This window comes from Nycticebus coucang, chromosome 12, assembly GCF_027406575.1.
Source record: "Nycticebus coucang isolate mNycCou1 chromosome 12, mNycCou1.pri, whole genome shotgun sequence".
NCBI lineage: Eukaryota > Metazoa > Chordata > Mammalia > Primates > Lorisidae > Nycticebus > Nycticebus coucang.
The window spans coordinates 16,763,048-16,775,057 of NC_069791.1; the positions used below are offsets into that span (position 1 = coordinate 16,763,048).

The 12,010-nt window shown below is 40.0% G+C and overlaps 1 protein-coding gene across 2 annotated transcripts in view; it reads right to left on the reverse strand.

Moving 5' to 3' along the window:
- Window positions 1-12,010, reverse strand: part of SPATS2 (spermatogenesis associated serine rich 2) — a 132,068-nt gene that overhangs the window by 64,191 nt on the left and 55,867 nt on the right. The gene's annotated exons all lie outside the window — the stretch shown is intronic.

Below are 12,010 nucleotides of genomic sequence, written 5' to 3' on the forward strand. Positions count from 1 at the left end.
CAAAAATTACAAACAGACTTCAGTTTTTTCATGTGTGCTAATGGCAGAAGTGAGGACCAGGACTATACTATACAAGTATGAGTGCATGGAAAAGAAACTTACTGTCACCTTAGGAGCTAAGGACCAGAGTGTATTTAGAACTTCAAAACTAACAATGTTACCAACTTTAATTTTCTGGGTGGCAATTCTTTCTTTTGCCAACTTACCAAGTAAACATGGAGAAAGTGAAAATAATAGGGCATCAGGGTTGGAAGGGAAGCTTATTAGAGACAGAAAATTTAGAAAAATAACTATGGCAAAATGCTATTTTGTAAGACTTTGGGGCCAGGTGCAGCAGCTCAAGCGTATAACCCCAGCACTCTGGGTGGCTGAGGCAGGAAGACTGCTTGAGCTCAGGAGTTTGTGACCAGCCTGGGTAATAGAGAAAGACTCTATCTCTAAAATTAGCTAGGCAAGGTGGCATGTGCTGTAGTCCTGACTTCCAGTTTGAGGTTGCAGAGAGAGTGTGCAGAGACACCACTGCAGTCTACTCCTATGACAGAGAGACCATGTCTCAAAACAAAAAAAGAAATTAAAAATAGAATTACAACATGATCTAGTAATTCCACTTCTGGGTATATACCCAAAAGAATTGAAAGCAGGGAATATTACTGATCTTTATACATCCATGTTCACAGCAGCATTCAGTCATAACAGCTGGAAGATGGAAGTAACCCAAGTGTCCATCAAGAGATGAATGGATAAACAAACTGCAGTGTATACCTACAATGGAATAGTATTTAGCATTAAAAAGGAAATTCTGACACAGGCTATAATATGAATTAACCTTGATGAGATTATCCCCTAAGTGAAATAAGCCAGTCACAAAAGGACAAATACTATATAATTCTATTTATATATGGAGTACCTAAAGTAGCCAACCTCACAGAGATAGATAATAGAATGATAGCTGTCAGGGCTGAGGGGAAGAGGGAACCTTGAGTTACTGTTTAATGAGTACAGAGTTTCAGCTTTACAAGATGAAAAGAGTTCTAGATGTGATAATGGTTCACAACAATGTGAATGTACTTAATGCCACAAAACTGTACAGTTAAAGATAGTTAAAATATAAAATTTTATGTAGATATAATTACAATTTTAAAAATTAAAATTAAGGAAGTCTTGTTATTACTGTCAACAGACAGTAAAACATTATTCAGGGAGAAAAAAATAATCACGTCTCCTTAAGAATTCATGAATTTTTAAAAGCATCATAATATTATAATCAGATGATCATTTCTCATTCTGACTAATCTTATAATTAATTCATTTTACAAATATATACTAAACAAAAGCGTATATAATATTTACTAAGTACTGTAAGAGAACTTGTAATCTATTTAGAGAGATAATGGGATAGAACAATTACATATGGAAAAAAAGTAACATAATCTTATAACATTAAGTGTTAAGTGGAAAGTCTTTGGTATAGTAACTTAATATACAACTTGTGCTAAGCTTATTTTTCCATCTCCTCTCTTAACAAGTATGTTTGTATACACAGAGGGTGTCAAAAAAAGTATATGCATTTTTAAAATGAAAAAAAACTATTAAATTTGTAATATGCAAGTTACATTTGACTTTTGCAATGACAAGGTGCTCAATGTGACATATTCATCTTCTGTTATTGGTATATATTAATATATATTGTGCATTACAATTTATTTTGTAAAGGTTTTTTTTTTTTTTTTTTTTTTTGTACAGAGTCTCACCTTATTGCCCTTGGTAGAGTGCCATGGCGTCACACAGCTCACAGCAACCTCCAACTCCAGGGCCCAGGCAATTCTCCTGCCTCAGCCTCCAGAGTAGCTGGGACCACAGGTGCCCGCCACAACGCCCTGCTATTTTTTTGTTGCAGTTTGGCTGGGGCCGAATTTGAACCCGCCACCCTCGGTATATGGGTCCGGCGCCCTACCCGCTGAGCCACAGGTGCCGCCCTACGATTTATTTTATTATTATTTTGTTTCTTTGAGACACAGTCTCACTTTGTTGTCCTGGGGAGAGTTCCGTGGTGTCTTAACTCACAGCAACCTCAAACTTTTGGGCTCAACTGATCCCCTTGCTTCAGGCTCTGGAGTAGCTGAGACTACAGGTGCCCGCCACAGCGCCCAGGTATTTTTAGAGACAGTCTTGCTCTGGCTCAGGCTGGTCTCAAACTCATGAGCTCAGGCAATCTACCCTCCTCACCCTCTCAGAGTGCTAGGATTACAGGCGAGAGCCACTGTGCCTGGCCCGAGTATTACAATTTTAATAGTATTTTTCCTTTCTTAAAATATGTATACATTTTTGGCACCCTCTGTGTATGCATACACACGTACACAGTAGAACCTCCATAGTTGATCACCTCCTTAAGTTGATCTAATTTCCGTAGACCAGACATGTACTACATAGACTCAATGGAACACTGACCTCCATATATTGACCACCTCTGTAAGTTGTACCTTGACCACTTGGACTGTGACACACAATATTAATTTACCCTCTATAACTTGAATAGTTGAGTCTACATCAAAGGGTAGAAAGTATGAGCTTTTGCCCCTAGTTTATTATTTCTTTAGTATAAAATTTTTTTCATGTTTTATTATTACCACATGCTGGATTAGGCATAATGTCTAATTGTTTATCATGTGTTGTAGAAGATTTTCTTTTCAGTGTGAAAGACTGAATGGTAGGTACACCCTACAGTAACTAAAAAATTTTAGAGTTGAGACATGATGGCCCAAAGGAAAGGACTCAAGGGCTGACACTGAAGGAAATTGTTCATCTTCTACATTTTCTGGAAAGCAGCAGCCAAAGAAAGATGGTTGAACATTTTGGATGTTAACAGCATCCAAAAATGTAAACATGAGCCCTTGGAAAGATATGGTAAGGAAACCAAGACCTACAGTGGAAAAGGAGGAAAACTTCCCTCAATGAAGTCTAAGAAGCCACATTACGCTTGTTAAGCTGGTCCAAGCAAACCAGGTTAGTTAACACTTCAATCTCTGGGCCATTGTTTTTTCAGTCTTTTTTTACCTCACAGCATACTTGAACCTATAGCTAACTTTCAACACCACACTTACATTATGTTGACCAAAAAAAAGGATGGTGCAGCGCCTGTGGCTCAATGAGTAGGAGGGCATCGGTCCCGTATACCCAGGGTGGCAGGTTCAAACCCGGCCCCAGCCAAACTGCAACAAAAACTTAGCCAGGTGTTGTGGCAGGTGCCTTTAGTCCCAGCTACTGGGGAGGCTGAGGTAAGAGGATAGCCTAAGCCTAAGAGCTGGAGGTTGTTGTGAGCTGTAACGCCACAGCACTCTACCGAGGGCGACAAACTAGGGCTCTGTCTCTTAAAAAAAAAAAAAAAGACGAAAAAAAAACAAATTTTCGCAGCATACCTAAGATCCTCTCCCAGTACACCTGCTGAAAATCACTGCTCTGGGATGAAGTTGCTAAAAAATTTGCACAGGAATTCAGGGTGGCAGATTTCTAAGCAAGTGGTTGACTCAAGAAATTTAAAATGTGACATAAGATTTCCCAGAAAGTCTGCCTGAGCCAGAGCAAGACCTCATCTCTAACAAAGTCGGGCGTTGTGGCGGGTGCCTATAGTCCCAGCTACTTGGGAAGCTGAAGCAACAGAATCGCTTAAGCCCAAGTGTTTGAGGTTGCTGTGAGCAGTGACACCACTGCACTCTACTGAGGGCAACATAGTGAGACTCTATCTCAAAAATAAATAAATAAAATCAAATAAAAGCAGGAAAACCAAAATGAAGATTTCTTTTTACAGCCAAAGACTAAAAAAAATGATGGGAAAAGAGAAGGGGAGGGAAACATCTATGTAGCTCTTATTAGACAAGTAGAGAAAGAATTAAGCAATAAGCACAGTACTACAGGACATTCATGCATGATAAACTATGAAAATCAAGTTAGCTGTTTCAGTGTTTCTCAGATTTAAATACCAAGTGTGAAAACGGGTAGCTGAATAGTCTTATGAGGGGGAAAAAAGGAAGAGAGAGAACTAAACTTAACATGCCAGATGAAGTTGACAAAAAAAGTACACTTGTGAATTTGCTCTTATTGTAACTTGATAAACAGAGCTAGACATTAACAGGCAAACACAATTTTATGTCTAAAACAATATAGCAATCTTGACTGTTAAAAAGGCAAGTGTACAATCCCCAGAGAGAGAGAAAGATGTAAAAATTATTTTTATTTCTGAGATGATTCTGATATGCTGTCAGATTTGGGAGGCAACGATCATATGATAAAATGAGGACTTCAAAAAATATTTTAAAATGGGCAGCTTGAGAGGCCATTTAGAAAGAAAATTAGAGCAATATAGACAGACCCCATCTTCATAAAAAAAATTTTTAAATGGGGTGGGCATGGTGGAACATGCCCGTTGTTCCAGCCACGTGGGAGACCAAGACAGGAGGATCGCTTGAAAAAAATTCAAGGTTGCAATGAACTATGACTGTGCCACTGCACTCCATCCTAGATGAGAGAGAGAGAGACCTTGTCTCAAACAAAAAAAGGGAGAAAGGGAGGGAGTTAAGTTAGGAGTGATATAAGATGCAATAGCAATCTGTGGGAATCACAAACAAGCTACTGCTAACTTTGCATTACCCCTGCTTACTTTTATCCAGTGCTGGATTCAGAGATCAGTCAGGAAAAGATAAAAAGTTATACATGTCAGGCCAGCTAATGGCTCCAGCCTATAATCCTAGCACACTGGGAGGCTGAGGTGGACGGATTGCTTGAGTTCAGGGGTTCAGGATCAGCCTAAGCAAGAGCAAGAGCAAGAGCAAGAGCAAGACCCTGTCTCTACTAAAAACAGGAAAACTGAGGCAAGAGAACTGCTTGAGCCCAAGAGATTGGGGTTGCTGTGAGCTAAGATGACCCCACTGCACTCTACCAGGGCGATAGAGTGAGACTCTGTCTCAAAAAAAAAAAAAAAAAAAAGTTATACATGTCTATCCTGCTATAAATTCATGTCATAAATATAATAGGTTCTCAAATATTTTGCCTTGGTTTCTATTCAAAGGTTCTTTTATTTATCTCATAATTTTTGACATGGTTCCTCAATAAACAGTTTACATAATCCCAGAGTAAGGCCTACAGGAGTTTTCATTTTGTTTTGCTTTGTTTTTTTTTTGAGACAGAGTCTTACTTTGTTGCCCCAAGCTAGAGTGCCAGAGCTTCCGCCTAGCTCATAACAACTTCATACTCCTGGGTTCAGGACATCATCCTGCCTTAGCCTCCCAAGTAGTTGGGACAACAGATGCCCACCCCAAAGCCAGGTTTTTCTATTTTTTAGTTGAGATGAGGTCTCACTCTTGCTTAGGTTGGTTTTCAATCTCCTAAATTCAAGAGATCCTCCAGCCTTGGCCTCTCAGAGTGCTAGCATTACAAGCATGAGGCCACCATGCCCAACCAGCCTACAGGAGATTTTTGGCAAAATTATCTTTACCTAGTTAACAACTAAGCCACATGAACGAGTAGGCCACTTAATTTCTAAAGACTTGCCCACTGTTGCCATTATTTAATTCAGTGTTATTCAAACTACATTAAAGAACAAGTTGTTCGGCTCAGCACCCGCGGCTCAAGTGGCTAAGGCACCAGCCACATACGCCTGAGCTGGTGTGTTCGAATCCAGCCAGGGCTCGCCAAACAACAATGATGGCTGTAACCAAAAAATAGCGGGGCGTTGTGGCGGGCACCTGTGGTCCCAGCTACTTGGGAGGCTGAGGCAAGAGAATTGCTTAAGCCCAGGAGTTGGAGGTTGCTGTGAGCGGTGATGCTACAGCACTCTACCCAGGGCAACAACTTGAAGCTCTGTCTCAAAAAAAAAAAAGAAAAAGAAAACTACTTCAAAGGCTGGGTGCAGTGGCTCACCTTATAAACCTAACAATTTGGGAGTCCGAGGCAGGTGGATTGCCTAAGCTCAGGAATTCAAGACCAGTCTGAGCAAGAGCAAGAACCCACCTCTAAAAAGAGCCAGGTGTTTTATGGCCAGTGCCTGTAGTCCCAGCTACTTGGGAGGCTTAGGCAAAAGGATCACTTGTGTCCAAGAGTTTGAGGTTGCTGTGAGATATGATGCCATGGTACTCTACAAAGGACTACAAAGTAAAACTCTGTCTCAAAACAACAACAAAATAATTCAGAACTCTGGAAATCAACCAAAGGCAGACCACAAATTGTCAAGAAAATGCTAAAGCATTAGGTAAGAACAGTGAAGTCTGTGTCCTCCTTGCCGAGAATAAGGCTGCTCCTATTCAGCTATCTCTAGCTCCCTCAAGAAGAGTCACTTTACCAGGGCTGGGCTAGCCATGAAAATCAGCAGCTTTACTACAACCAGGCCTATCCATTTAGAAAGGACTTGAAAACCCATAGCTTTGTTAGCTGAAGTGGAGAACTCAGTAGGAAATGAACAGAGCTTGCAGTTTTGCTAACCTGATGTTGGAGTCTTAGTTGAGTGAGAGGTAAACAAATAGAAAATGTAACAGGGAACTCCAACAAATGAGAAAACCACAGAAAAGGTAAATAAGCCGTGTATACATACCTACCTAAACACAAAAGTATTACATGCACAGAGGAGACACAGCAGCTGGCAGAAAGTGAAAGCCAAAGCCGAACTGAGAACTGTTTGAACTTTGTACTCAGCCCACATAGGATCAAGGCCTCATGGGCTTGAGATTTCTGGGTTGTCCAAATAACTTGGTCACTACTAAGCACAGAGGCAATCCCTAAAAATACAGGATAAAAATTAGAATAAAAAAAGCACATATGTATTCGAGGCTGTACATATGAGAAAGGAAGAGTCCTCATTATTATAAGAGTCCTTATTATTTGTCTAATAAGTCTAGACAAATTATTTTTCAAACACCCTCAGAAATTAAATGAGAATCTAGAATTAATACAATATATATTATCTAAACTATTCACTGAAAGAAAGGAAGGAAGGAAAAGAAGGAAGGAAAGGAGAAAAGAAGAAAAGGACACAAAGGAAGGAAAGGGGGGAGAGAAAAATATAAAGGAGAAAGAGAGAGAAAGGAAGGCAGTACAAAATGTATTTTATTTTTTAACACAAAAGAAGGCAATAAAGGAGAAACACAGAAACGAAAAATAAGAGCCATGTAGAACATGTAACAGGCATAAACCCAATCATATGATAATTACATTAAATGCCAATAGATTAAATAATCAAAAGGTAGATTTCTCAGACTGGATAAAAAAGCAAGACCCAACTACATGGTGCCCACACACCTTAGGTTCAAAGAGACAAACAGAAGTAAGCAAAAGGATGAAAAAAATATTCCCTGCCAATAATAACCATAAGAGAGCTGAAGCAGCTATATTACTAGCAGAAAAATTAAAACTTAATTTTAAAAGCTGGCTGCAGTCACAAAAGGCCATAGTCCTGGGGACTTGTTAGGCTGAGGCTGGAGGATCTCTTCAGCCCAAGAGGTTAAGTCCAGACTAGGCAAATAATAGCAACAACCTATGTCAAAAGAGAAAAAAGAAAGCAAATTGAAAACTAAAACCCTTGGGCGGCGCCTGTGGCTCAGTGAGTAGGGCACTGGCCCCATATACCAAGGGTAGTGGGTTTGAACCTGGCCCCGGCCAAACTGCAACAAAAAAATAGCTGGGGATTGTGGCAGGCGCCTGTAGTCCCAGCTACTCGAGAGGCTGAGGCAAGAGAATCGCCTATGCCCAAGAGCTGGAGATTGCTGTGAGCTATGACACCATAGAACTCTACTGAGGATGACAAAGTGTCTGTCTCTAAAAACAAACAAACAAACAAAAACTAAACCCTTAAAGATAAGAAATATTATTAGAAACAAAGAGGGACATTTCATGATAATAAAAATTAGAATAATACAGAGATAGGTGGGAGGACTGCTTGAGGCCAGGAGTTTGAGACAAGCCTGAGCAACACAGTAATACCCTATCTCTACAAAAAAATTTTTAAAAAGAACCAGGAGTGGTGGTATGCATGTGTATTCCCAGGTATCCAGAAGGCTGAGGCAGAAAAATTGCTTGAGCCCAGGAGTTAAAGGCTGCAGTGAGGTATGATCATGTCACTGCCTGGACTGACAGAGCAAGATCTGTATCCCCACCAAAAACCAAAACCAAAACAATATGTCAACAAGATACAGCAATTACAAATGTATATGCACCTAAAAAACAGAGTGCTAAAATATGTGGGGGAAAACCTGAAAGAATGAAAAGGGAAAATACAGAATCAAACAATTACAGTTAAAGATTTCAATACCTTTCTCTTAGTAAATGACAGGACAAACACTCCAAAAATTAATATGGATACAGACAAATTGAAGGTCATTATCACTCAACTTAACTGACATATACAGAACACTCTACCCAACAATAGATCGATATACATAGCACATTTTGTAAGGACAGAGCATCACGCAAACACATCACAAGAGCAGAAAATTACATACCTATATCACTCGTGAATACAGGTGTAAAAATCAATAGCAAAATACTAGTAAACAAAATACAAACAAAAAATTATACACCATGATGGGGTATATGGATTTATAGAAAGAAAGTAGGATTTCTTTAACATCTGAAAATGAAGTAATGTAATAGATATTCTATATTAATAAAAGGCAAGACCACATAATCCTAACAGATCTTCCTTCCTTCCTTTCTTTTTGAGACAGAATCTCACTCTGTTGCCCCAGGCTATAGTGCTGGGACCCCAGACTAGCTAATAGCAACCTCAAAAGTCCTGAGCTCAAGTGATTCTCCTGCCTCAGCCTCCTGAGTACCTGGACCTACAAGCACCTGCCACAATGCCTGGCTAGTTTTTCTATTTTTAGTAGAGACAGGGTCTCACTCTTGCTCAGGATGGTCTAGAACTTCTGATCTCGAGGCATCCTCTTGTCTCTGGTTCCTCGAGCACTAGGATTACAGGCATGAGCCATGGGCAGCCCAGATCAGGTTTCTTAACTTCAGCAATTTATTTATTTATTTTTGAGACAATGTGTCATTTTGTCACCCAGCTCACAGCAACCTCAAACTCTTGGGCCTAAGCGGTCTTCTTGCATCAGCCTCCCAAGTAGCTGGGACTACAGGCACCCGCCACAACACCCAGCCATTTTTTTTTTTTTCTTTGTAGAGACAGAGTCTCACTTTACTGCCCTCAGTAGAGTGCCATGGTGTCACACGGCTCACAGCAACCTCCAGCTCTTGGGCTTACGTGATTCTCTTGCCTCAGCCTCCCGAGCAGCTGGGACTACAGGCGCCCGCCACAACGCCCGGCTATTTTTTTTTTTGTTGTTGTTGCAGTTTGTCCGGGGCTGGGTTTGAACCTGCCACCCTCAGTATATGGGGCCGCCGCCCCACTCACTGAGCCACAGGCGCCGCCCCACCCAGCCATTTTTTGTTGTAGTTGTCATTGTTGTTGTTTAACAGGCCCGGGCTGGGTTCAAACCCACCAGCCCTGGTGTATGTGGCTGGTGCCCTAACCACTGAGCCATAGGTGCCGGGCCAACTTCAGCAGCATTGACATTTTATGCTGAGCAATTCTCTGTTGTGAAGTGCTATCCTTTGCACTGAATGATGTTTACAGAAGCCTAGATCTCTACCCACCAGGTATCAGTACCATCCTGCTCCTAAGTTGTCATCACCAAAAAAGTCTCCAGACCTTGCAAACTATCTCCCAGGGAGCAAAATCATCCCACTTAAGGCATGGTGCAGTGGCTCACACCTGTAATCCTAGCACTCTGGGAGGCTGCGGCAGGCAGATAGCTTGAACTCACTGGTTCGAGAGCAGCTTGAGCAAAAGCAAGATCCCGTTCTCTACCAAAAATAGAAAAACTGAGGCAAGAGGATCACTTGAGTCCAAGAATTGGAGGTTGCTATGAGCTATGACACCACGGCACTCTACCCAGATCTGAGAGACTCTGTCTCAAAAAAAAAAAAAATCCCAGTTAAGAACCATAGTTGACCACCTTCCTACATCAACCATCTCCTTAAATTGACCGAATTTTCATAGACCAAACATGTACCACATGTAGGAATCAATACAGTAGGCCTAGTTCCTAGTCAACTTACAGAAGTTCTATTGTATATGCAAAAAAGCATTGGACAATATCCCAAAACCCATTCATGCAAAAACTCAGCAAGTAAGAATAAAAAAAGACTTCCTCAAGATGATAGAGAATTCATGAGAAACTTACAGCTAACATGATACTTAGTACATCAAACTCCTGAGTTCAAGCAATCCTCTTGCCTCAGCTCCCGAGTAGCTCGTACTGCAGGCACACATCATTACACCCAGCTAGTTTTTCTATTTTTAGTAGAGATGGGGTCTCACTCTTGCTTACGCTTGTCTTGAACTTCTGAGCTCAAGCAATCCATCCACCTTGGCCTCGCAGAGTGCTGGGATTACAGGCATGAGCCACCATTCCAGGCCTGTCAACCCATTTTCAACAAAGATGTCAAGGCAATTCATGGGGATATAGGACAGTCTCTTTAATAAAAGGGGCTATAGCAACTAGATAATCATAGGTACCCTTACACCTCACAGAAAACCTAACTCAAAAAGGATCACAGATTTTTAAATGTACGGGGTAAAACTATATGAATTCTGGGAAAAAAATCTTTACATCTTTGAGTTAGGCAGAAAATTCTTAGACATTATACCAAAATACAATCCATAAAAGAACAAAAAAGATAAGTTGGACTTTATCTTTTTTGGTCAGTGAGTAGGACACCAAAATTGAAAAAGTTCACTCATATGGCCAAGTGCTATAACGCACTTCTGTACTCTGAGCACTTTGGGAGGCTGAGGCAAGAGGATTGCTTGAACCCTAGAATTCAAGACAAACCTATGCAACATAGCAAGACCCCATCTCTATTTCATTAAAAGAAAAAAAAAATGCACTCTTTAAAAGACAAGCCACAGATTGAGAGAACATTTGCAAAGAACTTGTATCCAGTATACATAAAGAACACTTACAACACAGTAAGGCTCCAGTTTTTTAAATAACTACAGAATTTGAATAGGCATTTTACCTAAAAAAAAAAAAAATACACAAATGGCCAATAATAGTTGTAATAAAAAAATTGGCCATACCTAGTGTTGGGGAAGATATGGACAATCTGAAACAGCCAGTGAGATTGTATAATAAAATGATATTGCCACTTTGGAAAATAGTTTGGCAATTTCTGAAAGTTATACAATTCTACTCCTAAGTATTTGCAAAAGAGAAATGCAAACAGATGTCCACACAAAGACACATAATCAAATGTACATAATTTATCATTATTCATAATAGCATAAACTATAATCCAAGAAAAGAGCAATTGGTAAACGGATAAGAAAAATGGGATATAACCATAATACTACTCAGTAATAAAAAGGAGCAAACTATTGATACATTCAATAACACAAGAAACCTCAAAAACATACTAAGTAAAAGAAGCCAGATATAAAAACTATATTGATTTGTATTTATTAAATAGTTAGAAAAGGCAAAACTAAAGAGACAGAAAATCTGTGTTTGCTGGGGCTATGGTAGGGAACAGGAATTGATCCCAAACAGGTAAGAGAGTTTTGGAAGCTGAGGAACATATATTAACTACGCCTGTGGTTCAGTGAGTAGGACACCAACCTACTCACTGAGTAGTAGTCCCAGCTACTCAGTAGGCTGAAGCAAGAGAATTGCTTAAGCCCAAGAGTTTGAGGTTGTTGTGAGCTGTGATGCAACAGCACTCTACTGAGGGCGACATAGTGAGAGGCTGTCTCAAAAAAAAAAAAAAAAATTAGTTATAATGGGTAAATCTTATGGTATTTGAATTACATCTCAGTAAAACTATTTTGAAAAGAGCTTAGATGTTGCTGCATTATCAAATCGCTATGAAAGAACTTCTATACACTGTTCATTCTACATATTTTGCCAGCTCACAGACAAGTAACCACATGGACCACACTCTGAGCAGTACTAGCTACCGAACT